Raw genomic sequence first — 17,058 nt, forward strand, 5'->3', positions numbered from 1 at the left:
AAAAAAAAAAAAAAAAAAAAAAAAAAGAATGAGAAGCAACCTAAGGATGCCCTAATACTGCAAATTATAAACTAAGGCATGGAGAGATCTGCCATATGAGACCCCCGAGCCTAATTACTGATCTTTCCGCTTTGCCAGTGTGCAAACATTTCCTTGAAAGGATGTGTTTCACTAATTCATATGGATCCTTTCCTCAGATGGCCCGCTGTGTCAAAACTTTTGATATATTTGACTTTAATATGAGTTGATTGTCTAGACGAGGCTTTCTCAACCTTGACGGTACAGATTCTTCCTCGTGATGCTGGGCCAAGGGCCATGAGCCACAGCTCCCAGTTGGCCACACGATCATGAGCATCAAGAACAGATCATGGTTTTAAGAAACTGTTCTGTACCCAAGCACACATTCTGTTTTTCACATCTGGTACACTACTCAATAAATTACAACATAAATAACACTTATTAGAAAAAAAAAAAAAAAAGCTTTGTGTGAGATGATCTTTCCCAATTGTAGGCTAATATAAGTGTTCTCAGCAGTTTAAGGTAGGCCGGGTAAGCTGTGATGTTCAGTGGTTTAGATGTATTACATGTATTTTTGACCTAGGATATTTTTGACTTATGATGGGCTCATTGGGACTTACCCCACCGAAAGTTGATGAAGACCTGCATTGACATGTGGGGCTGGATCATTCTTTGTTGGTAGAGGGGTGCTGTTGTGTGCATTGTACGATGTTTACTAGGGTCCACCCTCTAGATGCCGGGGGTACCCCCCTGACACCCTACCCCAGTTGTGACAACCAAATTGTCTTCAGACTTTGCCAAATGTCCCCTGGGTGGGTGGGGCACCCAACAAAGTGTCTGTAGACTATGTCTGCATCATAACAACTCAGTGCAGTTATGTCCCCAGGACTTCGGCCTGCCCCAGAGGCTTGCAGAGGGGGAAAATTCTCCCTGCTGGGGTGTTGATTGGGTGTTCACAGCTTTTCTTCAGATGTGTTCTTGTAAAAGAGTCTTCCTGATCTCATTCTCCTCAACATTTCCTTCCATTTTGGAGGCAAGCATGGAAGACCTGTTTGTCACAGGAAGGACACAGGAAGACCTTTGTCACACCACGGTGGGGCATACAGTGGGTGGCAGAATCAGGATTCAGACAGCTTCCTGTGGTAGCTAGGCACCATTCTCCAGAGCAGGGATACCGAGGTTTATATCCTAGGCCCGGCCACTTATCCTCATCCTTGGCATCTTCCTCGACAGCTCTGCATCTGTAAAATGTTGGTAACATTAGCACCTACCTCACGGGGTTGTTACAAAGATCAAGTGATTTACTATTTGTGACAGACTCAGTACCTGGCACCAAAGAAGTACTATATAAGTATTTGCTAAACTAGAAAAAAAGTCCTCAAATAATTGACAAAAACCTGATGAAATGTAACAGGGGAAAATGAAAATGCGGGTTTACTCTTGAGTTTAGAAATAGAACACGTTCAGGTAGTGTTGGGTTAATAGAAAAGGTCAGGACAAAAGGACCTGAGGAACTTAGTTGTGCTTAAACCTGACTAATATATAGTCTGTCATCGTGGCAAATCTAGCAAGTCATTGTCCACTTTTTCTGCCCATATCAAGCCATTCGTGGGATGCTGTGGGGTCCACTTTAAAGTCAGACACTACCAAGCTAAGAAATACTGACGGGTGACAGATGTTGCTGAAAGGAATCTGAGCATCGTGTCGTCTGGAGAGGTGATGAATGTATTGGGGCTTTTAATCTAGAGAATATTGAGAATATTGAGCGGGATGAGTGACAGGTGTTGTCCATGATTTGAAGGGTTGACATTGAATGGGATGTAGTCCTTATGGCTCCATGAGGTTCAGCTGGGAGTTCTGCTTGAAAGTTACATGGATACGGTTTTTTGGACTCAACATAGGGACACTTTCTGTCAATTGATCTGCGTCTCAGTAGAATTGGGCTGTGTTGTGGGTTGGAATGTGTACCCAGGCACAATCATATGCAAGAAAGGATTGAGACATGAGATTGCATAGACTCCTGTTTTGACTGGGTCATGGGACCAGGAAACCTTTAAGATACCTGCCAATATTAAGGTTTAATTGGTCTATAAATGCTAAGTTAAAAAGTAGAAATTTTATATGATCAAAGCGTCAGAGTTTATAGTGAAACAGTATAGTCCTTAACTTTGGTCCTCCCTATTCATAGGCCCACTCTTAATTATTTCTGCTTTTACTACCTAATTACTCTGTATCTAAAGCAATAGTTTTAAAATCCTCCTTCACGTAGGAAATTTAGACCCTGTCTGCTGGCTTCTCTCTGTGAAGGTTGATAATATACTTCAGCTTCTGCCTGTCCTCACTGCTTCATGATCGTTCCAATTCTTGTACATCTTCCCAGTTCTTCACTAAGCTTGTTGTGTTACTTATCTAGATAATCTAGTGCTGTTTAGCAAATTACCACAAACTCAGCATCTTAACAAGCACACATTAATTAAGGCTTCCTACTGGAAGACCCCAACCCAATTTGGATAAAATGCAGTTTCTCATTTGGTAGTTCTGGGATGGGGCTAGAAAACCACACTTGCGGCAGGTTCCTGGGAGATGCTATGATTTGAATAGCAAGGCCTTATAGTAAAGAGGAGGGCACAGAAATGTGTGAGTGGATGTGGGACCAAGGAGACAAGTGACAGAACAGTCATTACACTTTGTCACATAGCTGGTTTGTTGGATGAGTTGGTTTCAGAAGGATGCTGATAGAATCCAACTTCATTTCTCTCTGGTTCCTGCCTTCCAGCTGTGCTGTGTTGAGTCCCTTCTCACGTCTGATGATCCTATAGCTCTTCATTGAACAGATATAAATTCAGGCATTATGATCAAGTAGCAAAACTGTAATCTCTCAGCCAAATGAAAGCATCGTCTCAACCCCAGCTTGACGTTGCGTGGGCTCATCAAGGGCGCAAGGGATTGATGGATTCCCCTACATTACTGTTTCTGTTTTTGCCTTCCCCTCATTGTCTGTTACTCTGGCCTTCTCAGACCTCATCATGTCCCTAGGTTCTTCCTTCTACTGTGAGAGATTCCCTGTTTGGTCTCACTCCATCCTTCTGAGAGAGAGACACACACACATGGCATGAGCGGGGGAGGGGCAGAGAGAGAGACCCAGAATCGGAAGCAGCCTCCAGGCTCTGAGCTGTCAGCACAGAGCCCAACGTGGGGCTCAAACCCGTGAGTGGTGAGATCATGACTGAGCCAAAGTTGGACGCCCGACTGACTGAGCCACTCAGGTGCCCCTTCCTTTCTTTGTTCTTATGAGTAGGTTTTTTTTTTTCTTCTTGGCTCACTGACGTATTTTTTGGTAGCTAATCCCTGGTTAAGAAGGGCTGTATGGGGGCACCTGAGTGGCTCAGCCGGTTGAGCCTCTGAGTTAGGCTCACATCATGATTTCACAGTTTATGAGTTTGAGCCCCACATTGGGCTTTCCACTCTTAGCAGGGAGCTCACTTCAGATCCCTTGTCTCCTCTCTCTCTCTGCCTCTCCCCTACTCTCTATCTCTCAAAAATAAACATTTAAAAAAATTTTAAAAAAGAAGAGTTGTATGAGAGATAAACTATCTGTATTCTTGCAAGTCTCAAATTTCTTCTGTTTTACACTTCATCACTAGTTTGCCTAAATGTTGGGTTTTTTATCAAAACTTTGAAGACATTATTCCTTGTTTTTAACATGCTGTATTAGATAATCACTGCTAGAATTTCTCATAGAAGTGCAGGATGATGATCATTTTATTCAACCTCTTCAGAACTGCATGGGTCCCTTTGATTTGGGGCACTTACTATCCTTCAATTCTGGGAAGCTTTAGAAAACGACTTCTTTGAAATATTCTCCTGTTTTCTCTGTTATTTATTAGGAATTTCTGTTAGTTTCATCTTCTAGATTCATCTTATCATTTTGGCTATCATGTTTTGAATTTTCCAGCATTCTCCTGTTTTCTGATTTTTAAAATTTGTTTCTTTTTTTTTTCTTTTTGTATGTCTTTATTTTATTTTCGAGAGAGAGAGAGAGACAGAGTGTGAGTGGGGGAGGGGCAGAGAGAGAGAGGGACACAGAATCCGAAGCGGGCTCCAGGCTCTGAGGTGTCAGCACAGAGCCTGACATGGGGCTCGAACCCATGGACTGTGAGATCATGACTTGAACCAAAGTCGGATGCTTCACCGACTGAGCCACCCAGGCACCCCAAAATTTGTTTCTTTCTTATTAGAAGGATTTTGATTCTTGTTTTGAATGAAATGTCTTCTTAAATGTGTCTGAGCATGACAATTTGATTTTTTTCTTTTTAATGCCGCTCTCCCCATTTCTCTCTGTTTCTGTTGTGTTCACGGTTTCTCTTTATCTTAGTTTTTCTTTCACAATCCAGACTTTCCTCAAATGCTTCATCATTCTTACTCAAGCCATTATGCAATGGAAAGGAGGCTGAAAGCTTCTTGCCTTGAAGAGACTTATTGGCTGGCAGGCTTTCATTTGGGTTGGCACATGATCCATTGTGAGAATTTTGATACTTTTTAGGTGATAGAATTCTTTGTTTATTCAATTTTGTTGGGGGAGAACTCTCTTTCTTTTGCCCCAGATATGGATATGTTTGGCCACATAGTTCTCTGACTGTAGAGTGTGTGTGCATGTGTGTGTGTGTGTGGTGTGTGTGAGAGGCAAAAGGTGAGTGTGGGCACGAGTGTGTGTATGTGCATGTGTGCATGTGCAGGCATGCACATATGTGTGCTCATGTATACATGTATGAAAGAGTGTGTGTGTGTGTGCATGTGAGAGAGCACGTGTGCGTGCTTATTCTACTGTTCTGTCCACAGACCTTCCCAGTTTGCACAGAGCAGCCCAGCGTCCCTGCTTGTCCCTGCTTCTGGACTTGCATCTTCAGCTGCACTGTCGGTCCCTGCTGGGACCGTCCTCGCTGCTACAGCTGTGGCTCGCCTGCTACTGCAGCATCATGCATCTACACATCTAGGCTGTGTCTTCTCGGCTGTGTGGCTAACTGTGCTCTCTGTATTTAGAGCAGTGGTTCTTAACGGGGGGCAGTGGTGACCTCGGGGGATACTTGACCATGTCTGGAGCAATTTGGGGATTGTTATAACTGAGGGTGAGGGGAAGGCGCTCCTGGCATCTTGTGGGTAGAGGTCGGGGTGCTGCTCTACATCCTGAAATGGCCAGGTCAGCCCCACGCTGCAGGACTACCCAGCCCCAGATGTCAGTGGTGCTGCGCTGGAGAAACCCTCATCTACACTCTTGTTGAAATTGCACATCTGTTAATAATTTCACACCGTAAAATTTGTGTTGTCATGGATTTGTTATTTTAATCACTCATTTACCATCAATTTAAAAAGTCTTAAGAGAGAAATGATATAAAATATGTGCTAAGTGTGCATTCTTGAAGTGGAAGCCCATGAGCTATGTTGTTCATAATTCTTGTTTATATTTCTAAGAAGAGGCTCAGAGTTCCCTAAGCTTACAAGTAATACAGTGGCTTTGTCTTAAATATATTTAATGAACCAAGGAGGACTTTGTAAATTGCTATTTTCCATTCCTTATTTCCATCCTCATTCTTCTTACTCACATAGTATAAGGTTGAGACTTTTTGTGTATATCAGTATGGAAAACCACACTGTGAAATGTCAGATAGAAAGCTCATTTGAAATGCATTGTAGCCGAGCCACCCAAGGGGAAAAAGTACATTTGCAAAAATATATTTATTCCAAACAATGTTTTGCATATTTTTTTTCATTTCCGTGAAGACATTTGGACACTATCTCATTGCATTTGTAATTGGAGGCATTTGACCTCTAATTTCCTTTTTTTATTTAACTGCCGAGCTATATATATTTTTTCATTCCCTGTTACTCCACAGAGATCAACTTAGCCCTGCATTTTTCACGTGCGCTAAGTTCTTGCTCCATTTTACATTCAGGGCTCAAAACCCTACAACTGCAAGCAAGCGGAGTAGAGTTCTGAGAGCTTCGTTGTCACAGTTGCTAGAAGGGAAATTCCCTCTGTGATGTGTCCTGTTTGGAACATCTGTTTCATGTTTTTCTGGCATTTGGCAAGATAACATAATAAGGTGGCAGGAGGCAGGAAAAATATGCCGCAATAAAAATGTCCTAAAAAGACACTTAGTTCTATTTATTGCTTCACAGAACATGGCTGAAGGCAGGAAGAGAAGTTAAAATTAGTGCCGACACAGAAGGTCAGAGCGGGACAGCAAGACGGGTTTACTTACTGCTAGTTGAATTTGGTTCTGTGCCGTGGATGGCATTAGGAGGAACACAGGATGGGGCGCCTGGGTGGCTCAGTCGGTTGAGCACCTGACTTTGGTTCGGGTCATGATCTGCAGGGTCAGGAGTTTGAGCCCCACACTGGGCTTGCTGCTATCAGCCTGTCAGCGCATAGCCTTCTTCAGATCATCTGTCCCCATCTCTCTGCCCCTACCCCGCTCGTACTCTCCCTAGCCCCACAAAATAAATAAATATTTAAAAAAATAAAAACACAGAGGGAAGGAGTCCAGACCAGGAGCTCTGTTTCTGTGGTGAGTCAATTTCTTCGTTTCTGCCTCTGAGTCACAGACATGAGGCCGAGACCCCCAATCAGTTGGCTCTTGTCACTGAGGTCAGGTACCTCCGGAGGTATGGCCACACGCTCATCACTGGGAGAGGCAGAGCAGGTATCCACTCTAACAAAAGGTTCACTGTCAGGCGTAATTATTACTATTTTTCCAGCTTTCCTGAGATACCATTAACATGTAACACCGTGTAAGTGTAATGTGTACACACTTAAATTGATTCGATGCCCTTACATGTTGTAGTATGATGACATGTAACAAACATCTCCATCATTACCATTTCTTGTGGGTGCTGAGAACATTTAAGACCTACCCTCAGGATGCCTGGGTGTCTCAGTCAGTTAAGCATCCGACTTCAGCTCAGGTCATGATCTTGCTGTTTGAGGGTTTGAGCCCCGTGTCAGGCTCTGTGCTACAGGTAGCTCAGAGTCTGGAGCCTGTTTCAGATTCTGTGTCTCCTTCTCTCTCTGCCCCTCCCCCACTCATGCTCTGTTTCTCTTTGTCTCAATAATAAATAAACTTAAAAAAAAAGTTTAAGACCTACTCTCTCAGCAAGCATGGTTAACTGTGGTAACAGTGCCTAAGAGGCATAAATTAAAAGGGATCATCATAAATTAAAATGTCCAAAAATCACAGCTATGTTTTAACCAGTCAGTTTGGGTCATTTGACCAAAGCTGAGACAGGTTTGTTGATCCCTCTCGATAAGGGAACTTAAGGTGAGTGCTTTGGAAGAAAACTAGGTCTTCAAGGGGGAAGAGTTTCACTGCCATAGGTAGGAAATGGTGCACAAAAATGCATAGCAACAGAGCACTTTGATTTACTGACTTTTCTGAGATTAACTGTGACCTTTTCAGTTATGGAAGAAGACTTCCTGAATATCTGGACCTGGAAATGTGGGAGTGGTATGAAGTCTCTTCTGGCTTACATTTCGCAAAGAATGAGCCTGAGATGAAGGGTTATGTATATGCAGTGGGTCTCGGTCACCGCCGAGGACCCCTGAACTTACGAAACCCAAGTCTTTTATAATGAGCAGTAAACCGGTCTGCTGAGACTTCGCTCCACAGGGAGACGTGATCTTTGTCTTCTGAGGCTGCTCACACACAGCTCCCTTGAGCACAGTCCGGAACAGACGCTGTCAGTGCTGATGCTGGCCGGATGTGCAGAGTTCGAGGGAGACTCATGGAGAACTGTGGCCCATTCCAGTTTGCTTATTGGCACACTTTTAGTTTGCTTAGAGTTTTCCCTGTTCCAAAGTGGTTAATGAATATTTTCCTGGAGGTTTCATTGCAAGAGTTTCTCTGTGGTGTATGCTCAGGCATGGAAATTCTGAGTTCCGTGTGTACACTATCTTCAGCTTTGCAAGGTGATGCCAGCTTATCCTCCAAGGTGGTTGTAGCATTTTGTCTTCCTGCCGATGGGATAGGAAAAGTCTGTTTATTCACGGTTGCCGACAATGCAAAGCAACCAGCTTTGTTTTTTAGTAGGTGAATAGATGCATAAACTGGTTCATCGGCACAGTGGGATATTATTCAGCGTTACAAAGAAATGAGCTATGAAGCCAGAAAAGACACGGAGGAAGCTTAAGTGCATATTGCTAAGTGAAAGCTGATCTGAAATGACTGCATGATTCCAACTGCGTGACGTTCTGGAAAAGACAAAACTATAGAGACATTAAAAAATCAGTAGTTGCCAAGGGTGGAGCGGGGGAAGGGCTGGATAGGTGGATCGCAGAGCGGTGTTAGGGCAGCAAAACTCTCCTCTGTGATATTATAATGGCGGATATGTGACACTATGCATTAGTCAGAACTCATAGAATGTACAACACAAAGAACGAACTCTAATGTAAACTATAAAATTTCATTAAGGGGAGTCTGGATGGCTCCGTCTGTTAAGCATCTGACTTTGGCTCAGGTCATGATTTCACAGTTTGTGGGTTTGAGCCCCACTTTGGGCTCTGTGCTGACAGTTTGAAGCCTGCAGCCTGCTTCGGACTCTGTGTCTCCCTCTCTCTCTGCCCCTCCCGTGCTTGTGCTCTGTCTCAAAAATAAATAAACGTTAGGGGCGCCTGGGTGGCTTAGTCGGTTAAGCGTCCGACTTTCGCTTGGGTCATGATCTCGCGGTTCATGGGTTTGAGCCCCGTGTCGGGCTCTGTGCTGACTGCCAGCTCGGAGCCTGGAGCCTATTTCAGAGTCTGTGTCTCCCTCTCTTTCTGACCCTCCCCTGCTCACACTGTCTCTCTGTCTTTCTCTCCTAGAAATAAAATAAAAAATATAATAAAAATATAAAAATAAAAATATAAAAAAAAATAAAAATTAAAAAAAAAACGTTAAAAAAATTAGAAACAAAAAACCATTTCCCTTGATCAGGCTCGGAGGGACATCTAGCTTGCTTACTGTGTTGGGCTTCGACCCTCGCATTCCAGGGGTGCTCTGTGCATTCACTGTGGTAAGTACAGAGGAAGTCCTCAGCCCCGTGACTATTATTGATCATTCTCCTCCTCTTCTTCCTCCTATGTTCTCTTTTCACAGTGAATTCTAGTACCCTGTCTATTCCATAACAGGAATGAACACATGAAGGCTATTTGAAATGTGTCTGTCCTCTTACGTGCAGAGAACAAACCAAGGAGAACACACATTTCTCAGTGGGTCTCTCCTCCATCACTTGGTTTATACCCTGTTCTTTCTATGATGCCTGGCTTGATTGTACCTGGTGGCATGTCTCCGCGGCTAACAATCAGACAATTATAATTATTCACCTAAATCTTCTTACCCTGAGGGGGACGGAGACAGTAGAGGCTGCCTGGAGAAGCAGTGTTTCCTGGGGTGCTGCTGTGGGGACTGGAGGAGGGTCGGGGTAGGAAGCTGTGATGTTCCTCTTGGGAAGTCTGCAGTGAGAACGTAGACTTGTCTAGCCCTCTGTGCAGAAGGAACGGGCTTTACTCCTGGTTTTCTGTTTTACTTTCCAGTCCATCCCATGACCCCCCACCCCCCAAAAGACTGATAACATTTGAACTGATGTGTATACTGCCCAGGAAGATGAGAACACATAATGGGATGTTGTGACAATGTCCATTCCTGTAAAATATTCTGAACACTTACGAATCTCAAACGTTGTGGGCAGCTTCTAGACCAGACTTTTTGAGTAGCAGTGTGCTGACCAACAGACATAATCACCAAGTCCTGGCTCTTCCTCGACCTGGTTCACTGATGTGATGACCTAGAATGCTTAGGCACCCGCCTATTCATACAGTGAACGTTTATTGACAACTTATTATAATAGTATCATTGAGACAGCATAAGCGTGGAGACACGATAAGAGTGAACAACTCTGAATAAAAATCCCCACTTTGGAGAGCTTTAGTGCCAACCCCTGTAGGACAGAGTTTACAAAGTATTATCTGAAGTCCAAGGTGAGAGTGAGGAGAGCATTGGTGTTCAGCAAATATGGAGGGTCCGCTCTGTGCTAAGCAGCACGGGGACCAGACGCTGTTGTGCTTTCCGCCGTGTGGGAGTTTAGCTTCTAATGGGGTCAGTGGGTTGAGTGGAGGGCAGAACTGGGTAAGTTCTGGAAATACTGAGAGCTGTGGTTATATAGAGGATTGAAGGTTTCTGCCACGTTGCTAAGAGAATGAAATGCTTGATTTACTATCTCAGAGATAACAAGGGAGATGTCAGGCCAAATGCCAGATGGGCGGGGCGGGGGGGGCAGTAGGGAGAGATTCTGGATGCCAGGAAAGAATGGCAGTGGAAGGAGAAGATGGCAAGCACATGGTTTGTTTTGGAAATGGATGGAGTACCTGTGTGGCCAGAATTTGGGTGAGTGGTAGTATAGAGCGTGATGTTGGGAAGTGGGATGGGCTGATACTCTGGGTGAGGATGTGGGCGGGCCTTGAAAACCCTGGGCTCTGTTGTATCATCCACAACAGCCAGACGTGGTTCTTGAGCAGATTAAATGAGAGCAACATAAGCCAAGCGCACTGATGCCCAGGCCGTTGTGTCTTCCAAGAGGGCGGTGAGGGCCCTCAAGGAGGCAGAGGAGGGGAAGCCTGGGGAAGAACTGCAGCCTCCCCTAGGAGAGGCTTTCCCAGTGTTCTCCAGTTTGAATAATAGCTTCTCAGCAACGTAGCCAGCAGACCAGACATGCGGGGAAAGGCATTTTGAACAGAAGCAACGGTACCAACAGGCATTTGGGAATGGGTCAGTGAGTTAGTAGATCGGTTCTGCCCTGTCATTCATAAGAGCTGGGCTGCAGAAAGCAAGGAGGGCTGTGCTGATCAGCTGCGGGCTGGAGACGCCTAGCAACTGAAGTCCTCAACATGAAAATCATAGCACTTGATACAGGAGAGCGGCCTAAGACCCTCTTCCAACAATAAGCAGGGAGGAGGAGGCTGCTGATGCCTCAGGAGGCAAGGCGAGATCTTGAGCCATTTAGGGGAGGCCAAGCAAAGGCTCCTGTGAGTCAGAGACAGCTGTCCCCTCCTTTGCTGGTCGCCTTCACTCTGCTCACACCTCTACTTATACTCACCTCATTCATCAAACTCTTTGAAGTTACCCCTTCTGATATATCTCTGTCCTGCTGGTATGTTGACCAAAACATCAGCCTGCTCAGCAGTCAGTCCGGGAAGCTCTGTGTGGCATCGTAGTGCCTTTACTGACATCACCTGCTATTATTTTATGTTATTTATATTTTCCAAGACATACCAATCTAGCACTGTAAACTTTATTTATTTGTTTATTTGTTTATTTATTTATTTATTACGTCCGAGTCAGATAGCATAAAGTGCAATAATGATTTCAGGAGTAGATTCCAGTGATCCATTCCCTACACATAACACCCAGTACTCATCCCAACTAGTGTCTTCCTTAATGCTCATTACCCAGTTAGCCCATCCTCCCACCCCCATTCAGCAACCCTCAGTTTGTTCTCTATATTTAAGCCTCTTATGTTTTGTCCCCTTCCTTGTTTTTATAGTATTTTTGCTTCCTTTCCCTTATGTTCATCTGCTTAGTATCTTAAATTCCTCGTATGAGTGAATGCATGATATTTGTCTTTCTCTGACTAATTTTGCTTAGCATAATACCTTCTAGTTCCATCCACATAGCTACAAATGGCAAGATTTCATTCCTCTTGATTTCCAAGTAATACTCCATTGTGTGTGTGTGTGTGTGTGGTGTGTATGTGTGTGTGTGTGTGTATGTGTATATATATACCACATCCTTATCCATTCATCCGTTGATGGGCATACTTTCCATACTTTGGGTATCATCAGTAGTGCTGCTATTAACATTGGGGTGCATGTGGCCCTTCAAACAGCATACCTGTATGCCTTGGATAAACATCTGGTAGTGGAATTGCTGGGTTGTAGGGAAGTTCTATTTTTAATATTTTGAGGAACCTCCATACTGTTTTCCAGAGTGGCTGCACCAGTTTACATTCCCACCAGCCATGCAAAAGAGATGCTCTTTCTCCGCATCCTCACCAACATCTGTTGTTGCCTGAGTTGTTAATGTTAGCCATTCTGACAAGTGTGAGGTGGTATCTCAGTGTGGCTTTGATTTGTATTTCCCTGATGATGAGTGGTGTTAAGCATTTTTTCATGTGTCAGTTGGCCATCTGGATGTCTTCTTTGGAGAAGTGTCTATTCATGTCTTTTGCCCATTTCTTCACTGAATTATTTGCTTTTTGTGTGTTGAGTTTGATAAGTTCTTTATAGATTTTGGATACTAACCGTTTATCTGATATGTCATTTGCAACTATCTTTTTCCATTCCATCGGTTGCCTTTTAGATTTGCTTATTGTTTCCTTCACTGTGCAGAAGCTTTTTATTTTGATGAGGTCCCAATAGTTCATTTTTACTTTTGTTTCCCTTGCATCCGGAGATGTGTTGAGTAAGAAGTTGCTGTGGCAGGGGTCAAAGAGGTTTCTGCCTGCTTTCTCCTCTAGGATTTTGATGGCTTCCTGTCTTACATTTAGGTGTTTCATCCATTTTGAGTTTATTTTTGTGTATGGTTTAAGAAAGTGGTCCAAGTTCATTTTTCTGCATGTCACTGTCCAGTTTTCCCAGCACCATTTGCTGAAGAGACTGTCGTTATTCCGTTGGATAGTCTTTGATTCTTTGTTAGAGACCAGTTGGCCATACATTTGTGGGTCCATTTCTGGGTTCTCTATTTTTTTTCCGTTGATGTGAGTGTCTGTTTTTGTGCCAGTACCATACTGTCTTGATGATTACAGCTTTGGAAGACAGCTTGGAGTCCAGGATTGTGATGCCTCTAGATTTGGTTTTCTTTTTTAAGATTGCTTTGGCTATTTAGGGTCTTTTCTGGTTCCATACAAGTTTTAGAATTGTTTGTTCTAGCTCTGTGATGAATGCTGGTGTTAATTTTGATTGTTTGAATATGTAGATTGCCTTGGATAGTATCAACATTTTACCAATATTTGGTCTTAACAATGCATGAGCATGGAATGTTTTTCCATTTTTTAATGTCTTCCTCAGTTTCTTTCATAAACTTTCTATAGTTTTCTTTAAAATTTTTTTAAAAAATGCTTTATTTCTGAGAGAGAGAGAGAGAGAGAGAGAGAGCGTGAGCAGGGGAGGGTCAGAGAGAGAGGGAGACACAGAATCTGAAGCAGGCTCCAGGCTCTGAGCTAGCTGTCAGCACAGAGCCTGATTTGGGGCTCGAACCCATGAACCATGAGATCATGACGTGAGCTGAATTGGATGCTTAACCGACTGAGCCACCCAGGCGGCCCTTCTATAGTGTTCAGTGTATAGATTTTTCACCTCTTTGTTTAGGTTTATTTATAGGTATTTTATGGTTTGGGGTACAAATGTATTTGGGATTGATTCCTTGATTTCTCTTTCTCTTGCTTCATTGTTGGTTTATAGGAATGCAACCAATTTCTGTGCATTGATTTTATATCTTGCAACTTTGCTGAATTGATGGATTGGTTCTAGAAGTTTTCAGGTGGAATCTTTTGGGTTTTCTATATAAAGTATGTCCTCTGTGAAGAGTGAAAGTTTGACTTTCTCCTTAACAATTTGGATGTGTTTTATTCCTTTGTGTTGTCTGATTGCTGAGACTAGGACTTCCAATACTATGTTGAATAACAGTGGTGAGAATGGACATCCCTGTCATGTTCCTGAGCTTAGGGGGGAAGCTCTCAATTGTTCCCCATTGAGGATGATATTAGTGGTGGTTCTTTCATATATGGCTTTTGTGATCTTGAGGTGTGATACTTCTATATCTACTTTCTTGAGGGTTTTTATCCAAAAAGGATGCTGTGTTTTGTCAAATGCTTTCTCTGCATCTATTGAGAGGATCATGTGGTTCTTGTCCTTCCTTTTATTGATGAGATGTATCACATTGATTGTTTTGTGGATATTGAACCAGCCCTGCATCCCAGGTATAAATCCCACTTGGTCGTGGTGAATAGTTCTTTTAATGTATTGTTGGATCCAGTTGGCTAATACCTTGTTGAGGACTTTTGCATCCAGGTTCATCAGGGAAATTGGTCTATAGTTCTCCTTTTTAGTGGGGTCTTAGTCTGGTTTTGGAATCAAGGTAATGTTGGCTTCATAGAATGAGCTTGAAAGTTTTCCTTCCATTTCTATTTTTTTGGAACAGCTTCAAGAGAATAGGTGTTAACTCCTCTTTAAATGTTTGGCATAATTCCCATGTAAAGCCATCTGGCCCTGGACTCTTATTTTTTGGGGAGATTTTTTATTACTAATTTGATTTCTTCACTGGTTATGCATATGTTCAAATTTTCTATTTCTTCCTGTTTCACTTTTGATAGTTTATATGTTTCTAGTAATTGTCCATTTCTTTCAGATTGCCCAATTTATTGGTGTATAATTGCTCATAATATTCTCTTATTATTGTTTGTATTTCTGCAGTGTTGGTTGTGATCTCTCCTCTTTAATTCTTGATTTTATTTATTTGGGTCCTTTCCTTTTTCGTTTGGTCAAACTGGCTAGGAGTTAGTCAATTTTATTAAATCTTTCAAAGAGCCAGCTCCTGGTTTCATTAATCTGTTCTACTGTTTCCTTCCTTCCTTCCTTCCTTCCTTCCTTCCTTCCTTCCTTCCTTCCTTCCTCTCTCTCTCTTTCTTTCTTTCTTTCTTTCTTTCTTTCTTTCTTTCTTTCTTTCTTTCTTTCCAATAGCATTGATTTCTGTTCTAATCTTTATTGTTTCCCATCTTCTGCTGGTGTTAGGTTTTACTTGCTGTTCTTTTTCCAGCTCTTAAAATTTTTTTTTGTTTATTTATTTTTGAGAGAGAGAGGGAGAGACAGAGTGCAAGCAGGGGAGTAGCAGAGAGAGAGGGAGACACAGAATCAGAAGCAGGCTCCAAGCTCTGAGCTGTCAGCACAGAGCCCAATGTGGGGCTTGAACCCATGAACTGTGAAATCATGACATGAACTGAAGTCAGATGCTTAACCAACTGAGCCACCCAGATGACCCTTTCAAGCTCTTTAAAGTGTAAGATTAGGTTTTGAGATCTGAGATCTTTCTTCCTTCTTTAGGAAGGCCTGGGTTGCTATATACTTCCCTGTTATGACTGCCTTTACTACATCCCAGGGGTTTTAGGCTGTTGTGACATCATCTGCTTTTAACGGTGAGTAGGAGAGGTTGAGAAGGACTTTTCAGGAAGGTAGGAGGGAGTCCAGGCAGGTATGGTCTTGTAGCACTGGGTAAAAGTGAGCTAGAAGATGGGGCTTTGAACACTTCTAAGGTATAGAAGTGATCCTGTTAGAATAGGTACCTAAGCCCCAGCACTTCTGTGGCCTTACTTGTGTAAGGCACTGTTGTAAGTAGTTTACATGTTTTCACTCTTGAAATCTCCATGAGACAGGGGACAGCACTATGACCATATTACGGAGGGAGCTGAATCACAACAGAGAGGTTGTGTGGCTTGCCCAAAATCACACAGCTAGGCAGTGGTAGAGCAAGAGTTGTAATCTGCTGTTTGTTCTCATGTACCATTGCTCAGTTTAAGCAGCATTAAACTTCTCAGCAGAAAATGTCTAATATTAATTGAGTATAACTTTTTTAATAGGAAAAGGAATAATAGGGAATGGTAGTGCAGACTGAAAGTTTAAGAATGAGAACAGAAAATTTTGGAGGAATTTGTATTAAAAATGAATTTATCATCTCTGGTTAGTTCCTGAGTGTTATGTAATGTCTTTACAAGTAGAACAGGACCTTGGCCTCTAAAAAATAAAAGATTATAAAGTTTAACCAGGGCATGGGTGTTTTATTGACGTACTGGGACTTCGCTCGGGAGGAATAGCCACATTCCTTCTACTCTGCTTCTCAGAATCTGGGTCCCATGAAGACCTAGTTTTCCTGACTGCCACTTGACCGGGATGAAGTGATGTCTGCACACTAAAACCAAAAAGCGTAAATCGGTAGAACTCAAGGTTTAACAAATTATACACCCCCTTTCTCCTCCTACTTTGGGACGTGGTGGCTGTGAGTATAACATGAGATTCGTAGGCGCTAAGGTTTGGGTAAATAGAGGGGTAGGAAGTCTGCAGAGGTGACAAGGCTGGTCTTGTGAATTTATCAGACGTTATAGTTTCTAGAACGCTACAGTCATTAACAATAAATGTGGTTTATGTTAACCTTTGGGGGGGAAAGATTGAATATAGGGAAACCTTAGAATTCTTTTTCTTTATTTTGTCAGTGTGAATTGACACATGCATGAAAGGAAAAAGTGTGTAAAAGAAAACAGCACAGAGCCTCCCACTGATTTTTCTACAATAGTAATTAGTATGATGTGGTTTCTCAGAGCCCAGAAGAATTGTCTCTTTGTTGAAGAGTCGTTCTTGACCATAATGCCCTTGCTATGGGTTGCTGAGAATATGACATACAAGCTGATGAGTCAGGAGATGTTGTGTTCTCGACCTTGAGAAGCTTTTCTGAGAGAAAAGTCAGTACTTGGGTGTGCATATGTCTGTATAGAAAGAACCATTTTGTTTTTCTTGTTCTTTTTTTTTTCTTACTAGCAGATTATGTTCGTTTTTCTTATTGTCTATTTTATACGCAAACACTAGCTATGAACAAAATGGCTTCTATTATACATATAATATCTATATTATCATTTGCTATTTGAGAAATCTGGATATAATCTGGATTTAAATGGAAGGCATTGTACAGAAGAAATTGTAAGTCAAGCCCTGGAAAGCATCAACTGTGAAAAATAAATTCATATAATTGTCTTTTCAAATTGTGCTTGAATTTGATTAACTGCTCTATAAAAATGTATTCTATATTAGAACCACATCAAACAAGCTCTTTTATGATGTATCTGGGCTTACAAAGCATAAATCATATTGTAGACCATATTGGGCATGTGAGTATATGGGAGTACAATGTAAACCGTTTCCCTTGAACAATGGATGGAGAAGTTCAAAACTAGTTAACAGTGACCCCTTGG

This window comes from Hyaena hyaena, unplaced genomic scaffold (genome assembly GCF_003009895.1).
Source record: "Hyaena hyaena isolate Hyena2069 unplaced genomic scaffold, ASM300989v1 scaffold_85, whole genome shotgun sequence".
NCBI classification, from domain to species: domain Eukaryota; kingdom Metazoa; phylum Chordata; class Mammalia; order Carnivora; family Hyaenidae; genus Hyaena; species Hyaena hyaena.